Here is a 14,669-nt window from a genome sequence, read left to right as displayed (position 1 = left end):
TCTTAGGAAAGAAAAATAAATTTGTAGAGAAGTGATGAGATAAAGGAAAAGGGTTTTAAAGGCTTTTGAGGGCAGCAAACTGTGGGAAGGTAAATATCTGAGGAGTAGGGTAACAGAGTAGTGTTTGTACAACTCTCTAGTATTTGATGCTGTCAGTGTTCTGAATTTTGGCTATTTCAATAGGTGTGTAGTACTATCTCATTGTTGCTTTAATTTACAATTCCCTGATGACATATGATGTGGAGCATCATTTTATATGCTTATTTGCCACCCTTGTTTCTTCTTTGATAAAGTGTCTGTTCATATATGTTGCCTGACTTATAATCAGCTTTTCATTTTCTTGTTGAGTTTTAAGAGTTCTTTGCATATTTTAGGTACCATCCCTTTATCAGATATGTGTTTTGCAAATATTTTCTCCTGGCCATGGTTTAAGAGTGTCTTTCGCAGAGCAGTACTAATTTTTAATTTTAATTAACTCCAACTTATCATCATGAATGGTGCCTTTGGTGTTGCCATTTTCACTTTTGAAGAGTCTCTATTCTCTGCTGTATGACTTCTGAAGTGAGAGACAAAAATCATGTGTCTGGGGCCACCGCAGCTGGGTCTGGGGTCAGAAAACCCTTTCAGTGGATTTCAGTGGTGCCGCGGGGCTGCGAGTGTCAAGCGCTCCGGACCTGCCCGGGTCCAGGTTCATTCTTCCACAGAGTAAAGTAGCCTGTGGAACGAGAAGTTGGTCACTGGGTAAAGGAAAGGGGGAAACAAGGGAATGCTGGATTCTTAAATCTCAGATTCTACATGAAGCCAAAGTTCACAGATAACCACTCTGGTGTCAGGTGGGTTAGAAGTTCTCTGTGGGATAAGCCTTTGCCTCTGGGGACAAAGATTAGGATAGGATTTTCACAATTTCATCTATCTGGACAATTTTTGTTTTGGGGTTTTTGTTTGTTTTTTGTTGTTTGTTTGTTTGTTTTCCTCCAAGCACAATCAAGTTGGAAGACGCAGCTCCAAAGATTCATTTGACCATTCAACTTACTGTGCAAAAAGTAAAAATAAAAATTACAGTGGCATTTTCCATGAGCCTTTGGCTCATAGGCCATTTTTCAAAGGGTCCTGAAAAATCCCTCAGTTCTTCCCACCTAGGGTTCGATTTGGCCAACGGGAGAAAAAACAATTGTGCTGAAGCAACTAAAATAAGAATAATTGTGCTGAAGCTACTAAAATTGGGCTCTGCTCTCAGGAACAATACGAGTTGGATGTTGTCGGTGCGTCTCGGAAGAGGGCTACTTGAATATAATCCGAAAGAGGCTTTAGGTGTAGTTCATCCTCAATGACGGCTACTCTTCTGGCTGGAAACAACCCAAAATTGTGCAAAACGCTTTGAGCTTTTAAAGGGACAGGAATCCTGTCTCGCAGCTGGTTTTCATCGGGGGATGTAGCTCAGTGGTAGAGCGCATGCTTCGCATGTATGAGGCCCCGGGTTCGATCCCCGGCATCTCCATGTGATTGGTAAATTTTCATTCTTGTCCAATTCAGCCTTTGGCCTTGCATTATTAAATAAAATATTTTAGTTCTTTCCCATATTTTTGCCATTATCATTCCCTTTAAATCGAGCTGCTTTCCATCTATGTGTTTCTCTTCTGTTTGGTTAACTAACCACCGCCATGTCTCCTGCTTCCTGGAAACTTCCTTGTGGTGTCTAATTATGCAGTGAGCCGTACAAAGCCAGAGGGACAATTCAGAAGTAAATTCATCTTTTGAATGCTCCCGGGAAGAGGGAATACAGCTACATAGCAAAGAATTATTTAGCTCAATTAAAGGATGTCCTAGCCATTCCCACTTTCCGCTGGAAAATAATCAGTAAAAATAAAATATCTCTTAGTGATTTGATTTAACGGGAAGAGAAAGTAGCATGATTTTTAGTACTGATGTGGTAGTTGCACATCAGCATTCAAGGATCCACCCTATGACCATAAGAGGAATTTCTTTATGCATAGTTACTAGCCTAGTCATCATTTTATCTCTCACTGCATCTTTGGCATTATTCAACGTTTCTATGCAGAAGAGCTGGTCACAGTCCAGTACAGATGGTCTAGGAATGTTAAGGTTAGGAAAAGCCTGTGGAAATAGAAGGCAGAGTTGGTTAGACACCCTTAATAGCATGACTGTTCTCCTAGCAACCAGACCCTAACTCTAGTCCAGGCCAAAGCTCACCTCATTAACATAACAAAAATACCTTTGTCCCTCTTATCCCTTAGGAAATTCTAAAGATTTTAGGAGCTCTGTGCCAGCAGCAAGGATGAAGACCAAATATACATTTCTTATTATAAATCACAATATTAATATGTATACCCAGATGTGAAATTGCTGCATCATATGGTTCCATTTTTTAATTTTTGAGGAATCCCAAAAACCTTTTTTCCCCTCCTTTCTTAGCCTATCAGTTATAATTCTTTAACTTTTTTTAGTGGTCTCTTTAGATTTTGTCATATACATTTATAATTAATCCAGGTCTCTTTCCAATAACCCTATGCTTCTTCACAGGTAGTGTAAATACCTTATAATTAAAAAAAAAATTCCTAATTTTCCTCCCTTCTAGCCATTGTATGGTAGCTATCATTTATTTCAGTTATATATAAGCATACATAAGTATATATACAATATATACATTAGCATATAATCAAATACACTGTTGATATTATAATTTTGAACCAGCTATTATCTGTGAGATCAATTAAACTAAGAAAAATAAAAGTTTTTATTTACCTTCACTTATTTCTTCTTTGATATTCTTCCTTTCCTTATGAAGATTTGAATTTCTGACCTATATTATTTACCTAGTCTCTAAAGAACTTCCTTTAACACTTCTTGCAAGACTAGTCTAAAGGGAACAAATTCCCTCCATTTTTTTATTTGTCTGAGAAAGTTTTTATTTCTCTTTAACTTTTTAAATTTTGCAGGGTACAGAATTCTAGATTGTGGCATTTTTCTCTCATCACTTTAAATATTTCACTCCAATCTATTCTTGTTTGTATGGTTTCCTAAAAGAAGTCAAATTAATTTTTCCTTCATTCTTCTATGGGACAGATGTTTTGTTTCGGTTTTTTTTTCCCCTCTGACTTCTTCCAGGATTATTTTCTTTATATTTGATCTTCTGTAGTTTGAAAATGATGTGCTTGTATGTAGTTTTTTGTTTCTTTTTTCATTTATCCTTCTTGGTGCTCTCTGAACTTCCTAGATCTGTGGTTTGTTGTCTGACATTGATTTGAAGAAACTCTCAGTCATTACTGTTTGAGATAGTCTGTTCCTTTGTTCCTTTCTTTTCTTTTTGGTATTTTCATTACATATATGTTTGTAGTTGTTCTAGAGTCCTTGGATATTCTATTCTTTTTTTTCCCCCATGCCTTTGTTATCTTTGTTTTTCAGTTTTGAAGGTTTTTATTGATGTATCCTCAAGTTCAGAGTCTTTCCTTAGTTATGTCCACTCCACTAACAAGCCCATCAAAGGCATTCTTCCTGTGTGTTACTATGTTTTTAATCTTGCACACTTCTTTTTGTTCTGTTGTTGTTGTTTTGTTTTGTTTTGTCTTAGGATTTTCATCTTTCTACTTACATTACCTATCTGTTTTTGCATATTATCGTCTATATTCATTAGATCCCGTAGCATATTAATCTTAGTTGTTTTAAATTCCTGGTCTGATAATTGTAACATCTCTGCCATGTCTGGTCCTCCTCTTGCTCTGTCTCTTCAAATTGTTTTTTGCTTTTTGACGTGCTTCGTAATTTTTTCTGGATATCCTGACATGGTATACTTGATAAAAGGATAAATAGGACTTGAGTGATGTGGTGGTGAGGTGTTGGGGGAGGAGAAGCTTTCTATAGTTCTATGATTAGGTCTCAGTCTTTTGATAACCTTATACCTCTGGGTTGTGAACTTCTCAACTATTTCTCAATTGTAACCCTCCACTGCCCCAGCTTAGGTGGGACAATACAGCTAGTGTATGCTGGAGTTGGGTTTTTCTCTCTCTCATGTGAAAGTCTAGAGCCAGCTGGAATTGAGTATTTCCCTTCCTCCAGGCCAGGCTCTGATAGAACCCCAGCAGGTTAGGGTCTGGTTAAATAGATTCTTCAGAAGGCAGGCCTTGTTTAAAAATAAGAGGACTCTGGCATGTTTCAACGTGGTTCCTCTTCTCCCCGCTCTGCTGGAAGCATGAAGGAATTCCCCCCCAATATTCACATATTTAAAGTGAGGATCTGGTCAAATTCCTAGGGGTAAAACTTGCAAAAGTGTGGGGACCCCACCCCCAATCTGCCTGGGCCATGATTCAGTGTCCCTGGAGTTTTTAACTATCAGACTTGTCTACGGGATGGTGGGATGAATTGGGAGATTGAGGTTGACATATACACACCCATATGTATAAAATAAATAACTAATAAAAAAATCTTCACACACACACATGTGCACACACACATGCGCGCGCACACACACACACGACTTGCCTACATGGATTCTCAAGCAATTCATCAATAACAATTCAGGTTTTGGTTCTTCCTGTGGTTTCCACTTGTGAGTCACTGCTCAGGTAAGTCATCACTCCCTTTATTCATACGTCTATCTCGCCAATCTTGGGGACAGCCATTTGCCCTGCGTCTGCACCTCTCTTATAGATTCAAGAAGGTGTTGACTTTTCAGTCTGTTCTGCTTTTTCCTTCTTGATAGAATGAAGTGGTGACTTTCAAGCACCTTATACACGGAACCAGAAACTGGAAGTCAGTTTGCTAGTTTTTTAATACATTTTTACCTCTGTAGTGAAATGGTCCTATAATTTTTCCTTCTTGTATTTTCTCCACTGGGTTTTGGTATGAATATTATACTAATCTCCTAAAATATTTATAGTTTCCCTGTGTTTTGGAATATTTTGTATGACACAGAGGTTACTGTTTCCTTTAAAATTTCATAAAACATGCCAGTAAATTTGTCTCAGACTGGAAATTAAATTTTATGGGAATTGTTTAAATTCCCCATTCAGTTTTTAAAATGACTATATATTGAATCAGATTTTCTATAACTTTTTATGTTAGTTTTGATAATTTATGCATTTTTATACATTTTTCTTTTCTTTGAATGGAACTGAAAGGATTAAAGCCAAATTTCATGATTTCTCACTTTTAAAAACTCCTAAGTAGTCACTGATAATACTCCTGTTTATTCATTTATGCAAGCATCTATCTCTCAATCCATCCACTCATTTACTTTTTTAAAAATGATTCAAATATGTACTTACACTAGGTATTGTAATAAGTACTAATATACAATTAAGGATAACACAGTGTCTTGGCTAACCTTCAAGAAGGCCCCCTATAATCCTTACATCCTTTTAATTACAACCTTGTGCAGTCTTCTCTCACTTGAGTCAGTCACCGTTACATATGAGGGTAGCTGAGGCTTCCTATTTCCGTGTGAATGAGCCATCTTGCAAGCAGATCCCCCAGACACAGCTCAGTCTCCAGAGCACTGCATGCACAGCAGACAATCAGAGTTCAACTTCAAGAGACACCTGGGGCCAAAATTACCCAGGCAAACCACACCGGAGTTCCTGACCACAGAAGCTGAGATAATAAACATTAATTTTTTTTACCCTGTGAATTTTGAGGTATTATTCAGTAATAGATAACTAATATTCACAGCAAGACTTTTTTACATTTCTCTTAAGGGAGTAATCATTATTTCCAAAAATATACAATTTTCATCTCTTTCTCTCAAGCTTGCAGACTGTTACAGAAACCATATTCCTTGAAAATCAAATTGCAATGCTAAACTAAGACGTGTGGCTCTCCTCTCCTGTTTCTCTTTTTATCCTGAAAAAAATCCAAAGATTTTAGGCTGACTGGTTAGTGTATCTCATGCACCAGAGGGTCACGGATCTACCTTTAAAACAATCCCTAGCAAAAGGAAGTGGAAATACCATAATTATTTTAGATAACTCATGGTTTATGCAAACTGTATGGGACCATCATCTCTGCTACGTGAGTAAAATTTTGGTTCTCTTAGCAAGGTGAAAGGATGAGAAATGCTTGTGCCATCTTGTCAAGCTGATTTCTCTGCCTTCATCTCCACCTTGCTCTTCCCACTCCAACTGTTTTGAACTACATACACTTCGACGCCTGTATGCATGTTGTATCCTCAGCTTTCCTTTCATTTCTATTTGACATTCTTATTCATTCTTTTAGATTTGCTCACAGGCTTACCGTATCCGGGGACTTCTGAGAACTAGGCAAGGGATAAAACCTTCTTGATCTGCATGCCTTATTGAGAGAGTGGTCTGAATTCTAAAGAACCACTCCCTCTACAGAAAATAAAGCACCACGGAAGAAGTTTTGCCTCAATCTTAGAAGTAACACGTTTCTTACGTCCTGGCTTTTCTTTCCAAGGAATCAGAGCAAGATCCGAGGATTCGTATTCCTTGGATTTGATTTGTATTCTTTGGATAAAATGAGGATCCGAAGGCCTCAGGAAGCAATCCAACAACTTTACCCTTTAGCGCCCCCCCCCCCCCCCCCCCGCCCATGATAAGAGTGGAAGGAATTTATTTTTCTAACAGAAATACCTTCATTGGCTCTTTGTTTTCTAAGAATAGTTGCATAGCGGCTACTGGAGTCCGAGAATAGGGTGCAGAATTGGGGAGGGAAATTGGGGATAGTTTGGTAGGTTTCATAATTATAAACAGTCATTGGCAAAGTATTTTTTTTTTAATCTTTCCTGTAAGGAATTTTCCTTTGTCCCACATATCTTTTGACAAAAGAGAAAAGCACTCAGAAAAGGAGGGTCTGGGAGACTGTTTCCTACTCAGATTTCCGAGCTCAGTGTATTCTGATTCAGTCACCGAATGCCTGCAAGATACAGGTTAATCAGAATTCCTTGGTAATAGGGTTCTATAAAATAGAAGTGAGACTTGTATCGTTTAGAAAAGAACAAAATAATTTTGTTTCAAAATGTAAATTTGTTCTATTTCATGAAGATAGTTTAGAAAACCCTTTTTGTATGTAGTGGGGATGTAGCTCAGTGGTAGAGCGCATGCTTAGCGTGCATGAGGTCCCGGGTTCGATCCCCAGCATCTCCAACCTTTTGTTTTTGTTTTCTTTCTCTTTTTTCCAGCTCGGGAAAAGTCTCTCTTCAGCGTTTCCGTCACAGCCCATTCCTGTAGACTCTGAAGATTAACCATCTTGCCTCCAGGTACTATTTGCCCCAATTATGCTAGTAACCTTTCCATTTTAAAATTCTATTGCTTTCCATCCTCAGCAGGGATTAGAGATGGTCTTCCACAAAGTGAAATCAAGAGTGACTTTAGTCCTTGTTCCATGAAAAAAAGAAAAGAAAGAAAAAAAAAGACAGTTATTCATGTAAACTCTAAATTAGAAGATTTGCGAACGAATTAGTATTTTCACTTAATTTTGTTGCTGGGGTTTTGGATGGGGGATGGGACGGTACGCTGAGCTCCTGTCTCAGGTTTCATACTTTGAGGCTCAATAAGAAAGATGGATTTCCCCGGAAGCTCTCTAGAAAGAAAATACACTCTTCCCAGGCCGGAGGCTGCGAAAGTATTGAGTAAATTTCGTTTCTCAAAACGTAGCAGTTCTCTCAGAAATCGGAATACAAAGGAGTGAAATAGAAGCATTTTGACGCAGACGTGTTTCCCCTCTGTGAGTTTTGCCAGTAAGCTCGCAGCGTTCACATCGCTGTGGATTTGATTCCTTCTGTACTGATGATCTCTTTTGTAATCTCTAAATTTGCCTCACTGATTCTAAAGGTACTGACTTTAATTCTCTCAAAAAATCCACTTCTCTTTCTAAATCTAGCCCTTTTACACCATTCATGTGGGTAAGAACTTTCTTTGGCTAGCTCCTTTGTGTTTTGTTGAAGGGCTATTCCCCTTTGGAATGCAGCATTTCTTGTATCTGGGTGTTTTTGTCTCAACTTCCAATTTGTGACACCTTGTCACATTAGCAAGTGAAGGAAATTTAGAAAACAGTTTTCTGTGGTTTTGTTTGTTTCTCAGCAAGGCCTCCAACAGCTCCAGGCATCTTTGCCTGGCTGTGGTTAAGGACTCCTGCACCTTAGGGGATGGAATGAACCAAATTGTTAGAGGTACAAGAGCACAGTGTTAAAAAAAAAAATAATTATGACTACCATCCTTTATGTCAGACTCTTAATGATTTGGTCTGTCATGCATGGGTGGATCTAGTGCTTGTGCCTCTTGACTATTTAAGAAAAACCACAAAATTAAAGTATGGGTCTTAAAATGAGCCTTTGAAAGTGTGGTGCCCTGAAGCTTGCATTCTATTAGCTAAACCATCCTGTGCTGTCATGTATTGAACAAATGCTCTTGTCTATATTTATTACAGACCTACATACAATACTTTAACTTGTAGCTCTAAAGATATTACAACACTTTGAACAAACTTAAAATAGTAGCCATAGCATCTACCAGCTGAGCAGTCAATAAGGAAATAGTTCACAGACTTTATCCTTTTTTGTTCCTCCCATTTTCAATGTGCCATATTACCCACAGTCAAGGCTAGCAGTTGTGAGGTACCAACAGTCCTACCTAGGAATCACTTTTGAGTTGTAATTATTACTTACCACCTGCTTTTGTTGTTACTTCAGGTCACCAGACTATGATCAACTAGGTCAAAGATTGTTTTTAAGATTTCTCTATCCCAAACCACATGAAAGGACCCTTCTTCATTTAACCAAATAAAAAAGTTTTAGGTGCAGTTCAAGAAGAGTGTCCTAACTAAAGTATTTTATCAGGTACGTGAAGTGTGTACTAGGTGATGAGAGGGATAAGGAAAGATAAAAATTGATACAATTTCCCTGAGCCCACAAATTTCTTTAAAGCTGAAGCAGTGGTTCTCCAACTTGGCTGCACATTGGAATCACCTGGAGAGCTCTAAAATTTTCTGATGCCTGGATCCCACTCTGAGAAATTCTAGTTTGTCTGGAGCGAGGCATGGACACCAGCATTTTAATAAGCTCCCTAGGTGATTTGAATATGCAGTTAATGTTGAGAACAACTCGTCTCTATTTAAATTATCTCCAAATATCCACAAAGGTAGGAGGAGGCATAAGAGAAGTATACCTGCAAGCTTATCCCTTTCTCAGTCTAAGCTTATCTAGAGACACCACTGGTGACTGAGGTAGTCATAGATACAGGAGCAGTCCCCAGACTGGCCAAGTCTGGGGCAGATGGGGTGATCGATATAACAATTTCACACTCTGTTCTGCTAAGTAGAGAGAAGCACCTCTCTTCCTTCCTTCCTTTCTTCCTTCATTGATCCCTTCCTTTCTCTCTCCCTCCCTCCCCCCCCCCACCCACAGTTGTTCAAGGATTATGAAATAAGAACGGCTACTTCCTGAGATCCCTGTGTTTTCAAAGCTGGGAAGAAAGTGCACCATAATAATTCAGGGCCTTCCAGGACAAAACAAATATACTCTAAACTTTCCTCCCCCAAATTTAAATTTGGCAGTATCTATCAGTGGTTTGAGATGGCTCTGATGTAGACGTAAAGCAAGGGAAGACCTATGCTTTCTGAAATAAAATTACCACATGAAAAAGGGGAGTTGATATTGATAACTTGGGGCTAAGACTTCATAAGGGAAGGCGTATTTTAATTTATCATATGACTCTGGGTGTCTAAGAGGAAAGTAATAATGTTTTTAACAATATTTCAAGAGATAGCTATTTAAAACTAGATCTCATATTTTGTATACTCCCCCCCCCCAAAAAAAAAAAATTTAAAAAAATACTAAGAGGAGCAAACATAGAAAGAAAAGGAGTTATTTTCTAAGACTATAGAGAGCAGAGGGCTGGGGGAAAGTCTTCTGTTTTATGATCTTTATACATTATCATTGAAGAAAAAGGCTAAAAACACTTCTATTTACCAGCAGTGAAATTCCTCTGAGCCTACCCTGAGTTGTACTCCATTTAGTAGTTTCTACAAAGTCTTGTGGCTAGAGAAAAGTAGATGTGAACCAAGGTCATTTAGTGAAGAATACACCTTATTCTTTTCATTTCAAGGAGAAATGAGATCCAGCAGACCTACATTGTAGTAGAGGGCAATCCTTGCACGGTTTAATCTTAAATTGTGACTAATGATCTCTGAGTAATTTGAAATAAAACATGTCCTGGTTTGTAAGTAGTAAAGAAAGCTAATCTCTTTTCTTTCTTGTCTATATTCGCCCTTCAGATCCAAAGAGAGAACAAACCAGATCAGGGGAAAGAAGCCAATTAAAGCACTTCTCCTCACAAAGATATTTATAACCAGAGTGTATTCTAGACAACAGGACCTCAGGAAAATGTGGCAAATCTGGGAGACTTCAAACATTCAGTGAAGGCGATCTGATGATCATTTTTCAATTCATATAGTGTGAGGTAATCAAAGGAGAGGAGGGTTGGATAAGGGGGTTGGAATAACCAGTTCACAGTTGCTACCAAATAGCAACAAAAGAATTAACTTTCTAGTAATGAACAAAGTAACAAATGTGCTAGATGTATAAGCATGCAATATTCACATTTTTTTTTTGGTATTCTAAATAAATTATTCACTAATAAAAGTTAAAAATTAAAATAAACTGAAGAGACAGAAAAAAATTATACTGGGGAGAGCTAATATGCTCACATAGAACTTCCTGTGCTTAATCCTTAAAGGGTCCTATTTTTTTCCACCAAAGTTTTCTTTTAAAGTGAATCCAAACTTATTTTGAATGGTTGGTTCACAAAAATGAGGAAAATTTAGATTGCTATTCCAAGTCATTGCTTTTATTTTTTCCCCTTGTACTATCTTTTTGGTATGTTTGACATAAAATGTTGGAAGGCTTGCCTTTACTTATGTCACTATGTTGCAGGGAAAGTCTACTTCCCTGTGTTCTAGGTAAAGCTACAGTATCATTACCCATAGATACATTTTGTTTTGTCGACTGACATTTTAGCTACTTAATGACAAAGACTATGTCTCTGCCCTTTGTTATTTTCTAGAAAGTATAGAAATTCCAGCAATATCTGATTAAGGGAAGAGGCTCTACTACATGTAAAGCAAATATGTGAATACTTGAGGCTTTTCAAGTGCACTAATCTTTACTTTTCCTTTTCTGTTATTTTTCTAATATGATAATGTGAAAGTTTATGCAAATATATTTTCTTTTATTGAACTTGAAACTAATTATGAAATATTAAAGCATAAATACAGAGAGTGTTATAACCGATGTCATGTACCCTTTATCCATGTTCCCCTCTCCCAAGGAAATAATTTAGAAGTATGGTTGAAGCATCATCCCTCACTTTCCATTCCCCTTCTTCTCTCCATAAAAGTAACCACCATCCTGAGGTCCATTAGCATCCTTCCAATCTGCATTTTTAATCTTTTACTGCATGTATGTATATCTATAAAAAAATTATAGTAATTTTTGTTCAGCTTTCTAGTTAGGGTACATGAGCCTCTCACACCTCCCATCACCCCTTATTTATTACTTCCCTTTTGATGTTGTTTTTTATTGAAGTATGGTTGATTTACAATGTTTTGTTAATTACTGCTGTATAGCAAAGTGATTCAGATATCTATATAGATATAGATATAGATATATACACATTCTTTTTATATATGTTCTTTTCCATTATGGTTTACCATAGGAAATTGACTATAGTTCTCTTCCCTTTTTAAATAAATTGTTTTCAGTTAAGTTTGGGCAAAATTTAGAAAAAAAGTTAGCTCATTCTCAGAGGATGATGCCTTGGACATCTGTAACAAAATAATGCAAACTACATGGCTTAAACCATACAAATTTATGATCTCATGATTTTGGAGGCTAAAAATCCAAAATCAATGTGTTGGCAGGGTTGTTCCTTCTGAGGATTATGGGGGAGAATCTGTTTATGCCGCTCCCCTAGCTGGCTATATTTGATATTCCTTGGTTTATAGGTGTATCCTCCCAATCTCTGCTTTCATGTTCACACGTGTGTGTCTGTCTCCAAATTTCTCCCATTTACAAGAACACCAGTCATATTGTAACAGAGAGGCCTGCCCTTCTCCAGGATGACTTTGTCTTAACTAATTACATTACTAATGACCCTTTTTCTTGATACAGTCACATTCTGAAGTAGTGGGGATTAAGACTTCAACACATGAATTTTTAGGGGGACAAAATTCAACTGATAGCATCTACTAGCTAGTATTATGTTGAATCATCCTATTCTCAACCTGGGAAGCCTTCACTGAGGGTAATGAGAAATCATTGCAATTATGAAAAATCCCCTGTTCCAGTATCCATATTAATATCCCTCATCTAGTTATTTTGGGTCTAATATTAATCAAACACTTCTGCATCAAGTTGGCCTGGGGTCTCATATGTTATTTGCTCTTTCAATTCTCACGCATATTGCTTGCCTGAGTGCAAGGCTATTTCCGGGAGGACCTCATTGGAATAGGTTCCACTGATTCTGCCTCATTCTACTCTCATGATAATTTTATTCCAAGTACCTTGCAGACCTTCCTACTATTGGACCTTGGTCAGATTTATTTTATTCCAGCTTGGCAGAGATTCCTATCTTGTTTAAATACCTGGGATTAACTTGAAAGTTTTAAAGATGTTTCCAAGTACTACAAGTACAGCTATGCACTATATATATATATATATAGTATATATATATACACTATATATATAATATAATATTATACTTTTTCTACCAAAAAATCAAATATATTAAAGAGAAATCATCAAAAATATATTAAACTGGGCAGTGATCATAGTACAGAATATTACTAGCCCTTGTTAGGTGCTCATCTATGACCCTGTTTCTTTTATTATCATATTCAATTTTTATTAAAATTTCTTGTTTTATTTTCTATCATCTGTGACCATTTTGTACCTAGTTGTATCCATAGAATTCATTTCATCACCTGATACATAGTACGTACTCAGTAATATCACTCTTATTAGACAATACTTAAACAATACTTTGCCAAAAATGCTGTCACCCAACTTGTAACTGAAATTTATACAGTCCCGATCATAAACAATTTAGCTAAATAGAATTCAGAAACACCACAATTCCTTGCCCATTATTATTTTGAGGGAGTTGTTTTCCAAACTCAGTAAATATACAACTGTAAATGGAGTAGTACTGTAATCCTTATCATAGAAGTTTGTTAGTATAGATTAAGTTAAAAAGTGACTATCCTGGTTAGCAAGAAAATAAGTTTATATTCACTATAAAAACATCCTGAATGGGATAGAAAAATGGCAGTGCCAGATCATTTGACTCAAGAAAGGAATTAAAAAAGACTTTGGCATTCAAAGGTCTTATCAGGCCCAGAGCTCCTTTCAGCCTTCACTTGGTTAAATAAAGAATTTTGGAGTCTTCCCGTTTCATATTTTAACCAGGCGGCAGAAGATGGGTCGATGTGCGGTGGCATCTGCTAATCTGATGAACTCACTCCCTTTCAGCACCAGCCTTATTCCAATTAAAGGCAGAAAACCAGGATGCAAGTTTTAACAGTTTAGGAATGGATCCTTAATTTCGTAATTGTACAATCAGTTAATGTTTGTTTAGCTTCTACAAGTTGAGGGTCAATGAGGAAAAGACTAAAGAACATCCTTTTGGAGAACCAACATGCAGAAGGCAGTATAGAGAAGGAGCGATTTCTCGATCTGCGACGCCTCCCAGAGCCAAGAGAGTTGTGGTTTCCATCTCTGCACCTTCCTAAGAGCTGCAGGTACAGAGATCATTTCCCAGCATCGGGTAGGCAAAGGCTCCTGGGATTTGAATCATAAAACCGTTAAGTGAACTCTGACAGAGTCGCCTCCTTGTTGACCGTCTCCTCAAGCTGACAGCTGTTAGCAGAGTCTGAATGTGTTTGGAGTTTTGGGTTGTTTGTTTCAGTCTTGCTTGTTTTTCAGTACACAAGTGTGCTGTCTTCTAACAACCAGGAATGCCATTAATTTGTCTGAAGTTCTAGCTGACTTATTTTGCTAGAAAATCCTTTCAGTCTACTTTTAGAATATCCACTTACTTGAGGATTCTAAATTACTACAATCTGATGGAATATAAGAACTTCTCTGTCCTCATTCAGAGAAGCCCCTTCCTCCACAATGAACACTCGGTTCGTATCCACTCTTTCCCATTCCATGGTTGTTGTAAGTACATTTTCTCTGTTATGGTGTGAGTGCGTGTACGCGTTTTGTTACGCTTGATGGGAGTCTCAAGTTCCAGGAGTCTCCATCACGGGTCTGTCTGTTCTGCAAGGTCTACTTATTGAAAAAGGAAGTGAGCAGCACTTAATTAACACAGCTTTTCACCTAATTGAGTACGATTTCATCAGAAAGGAAGCCGCAGACATCACGTAGCTGGCTCTGTGGCTTAGTTGGCTAAAGCGCCTGTCTCGTAAACAGGAGATCCTGGGTTCGAATCCCAGCGGGGCCTATGAAATCTTCTTTTTCTAAACTTGAGTCCTTAGATTTAGCAACAGTATTCAAAATTTTAGTCTGATACCTTCTTTAATCACACTATCAAATCCACTGATTGGAGCTTTTTATCTCTACAACCTCTTCTTATTACACCTGCATCCTCGATGACCCTCAAGCTCGCTACTGATGGTCTTATCATATGGTTATACTG

General features: G+C 37.5%; 3 non-coding genes across 3 annotated transcripts; all 3 read left to right on the top strand.

Moving 5' to 3' along the window:
• Nucleotides 1-1,426: 1,426 nt before the first annotated feature.
• Nucleotides 1,427-1,498, top strand: TRNAA-CGC (transfer RNA alanine (anticodon CGC)). Its single transcript has one exon. It is a non-coding gene; the product is annotated as a tRNA-Ala (tRNA).
• A 5,548-nt stretch (nucleotides 1,499-7,046) lies between these two features.
• TRNAA-AGC (transfer RNA alanine (anticodon AGC)) lies at nucleotides 7,047-7,118 on the top strand. The gene has a single exon. It is a non-coding gene; the product is annotated as a tRNA-Ala (tRNA).
• Nucleotides 7,119-14,400: 7,282 nt separating this feature from the next.
• TRNAT-CGU (transfer RNA threonine (anticodon CGU)) lies at nucleotides 14,401-14,474 on the top strand. The gene has a single exon. It is a non-coding gene; the product is annotated as a tRNA-Thr (tRNA).
• The last annotated feature ends 195 nt before the right edge of the window (nucleotides 14,475-14,669 follow it).

Source organism: Hippopotamus amphibius, chromosome 11, assembly GCF_030028045.1.
Source record: "Hippopotamus amphibius kiboko isolate mHipAmp2 chromosome 11, mHipAmp2.hap2, whole genome shotgun sequence".
Lineage (NCBI taxonomy): Eukaryota > Metazoa > Chordata > Mammalia > Artiodactyla > Hippopotamidae > Hippopotamus > Hippopotamus amphibius.
Note: the sequence above shows the minus strand (reverse complement) of the source record. Positions and strands in the feature narration are given on the sequence as shown.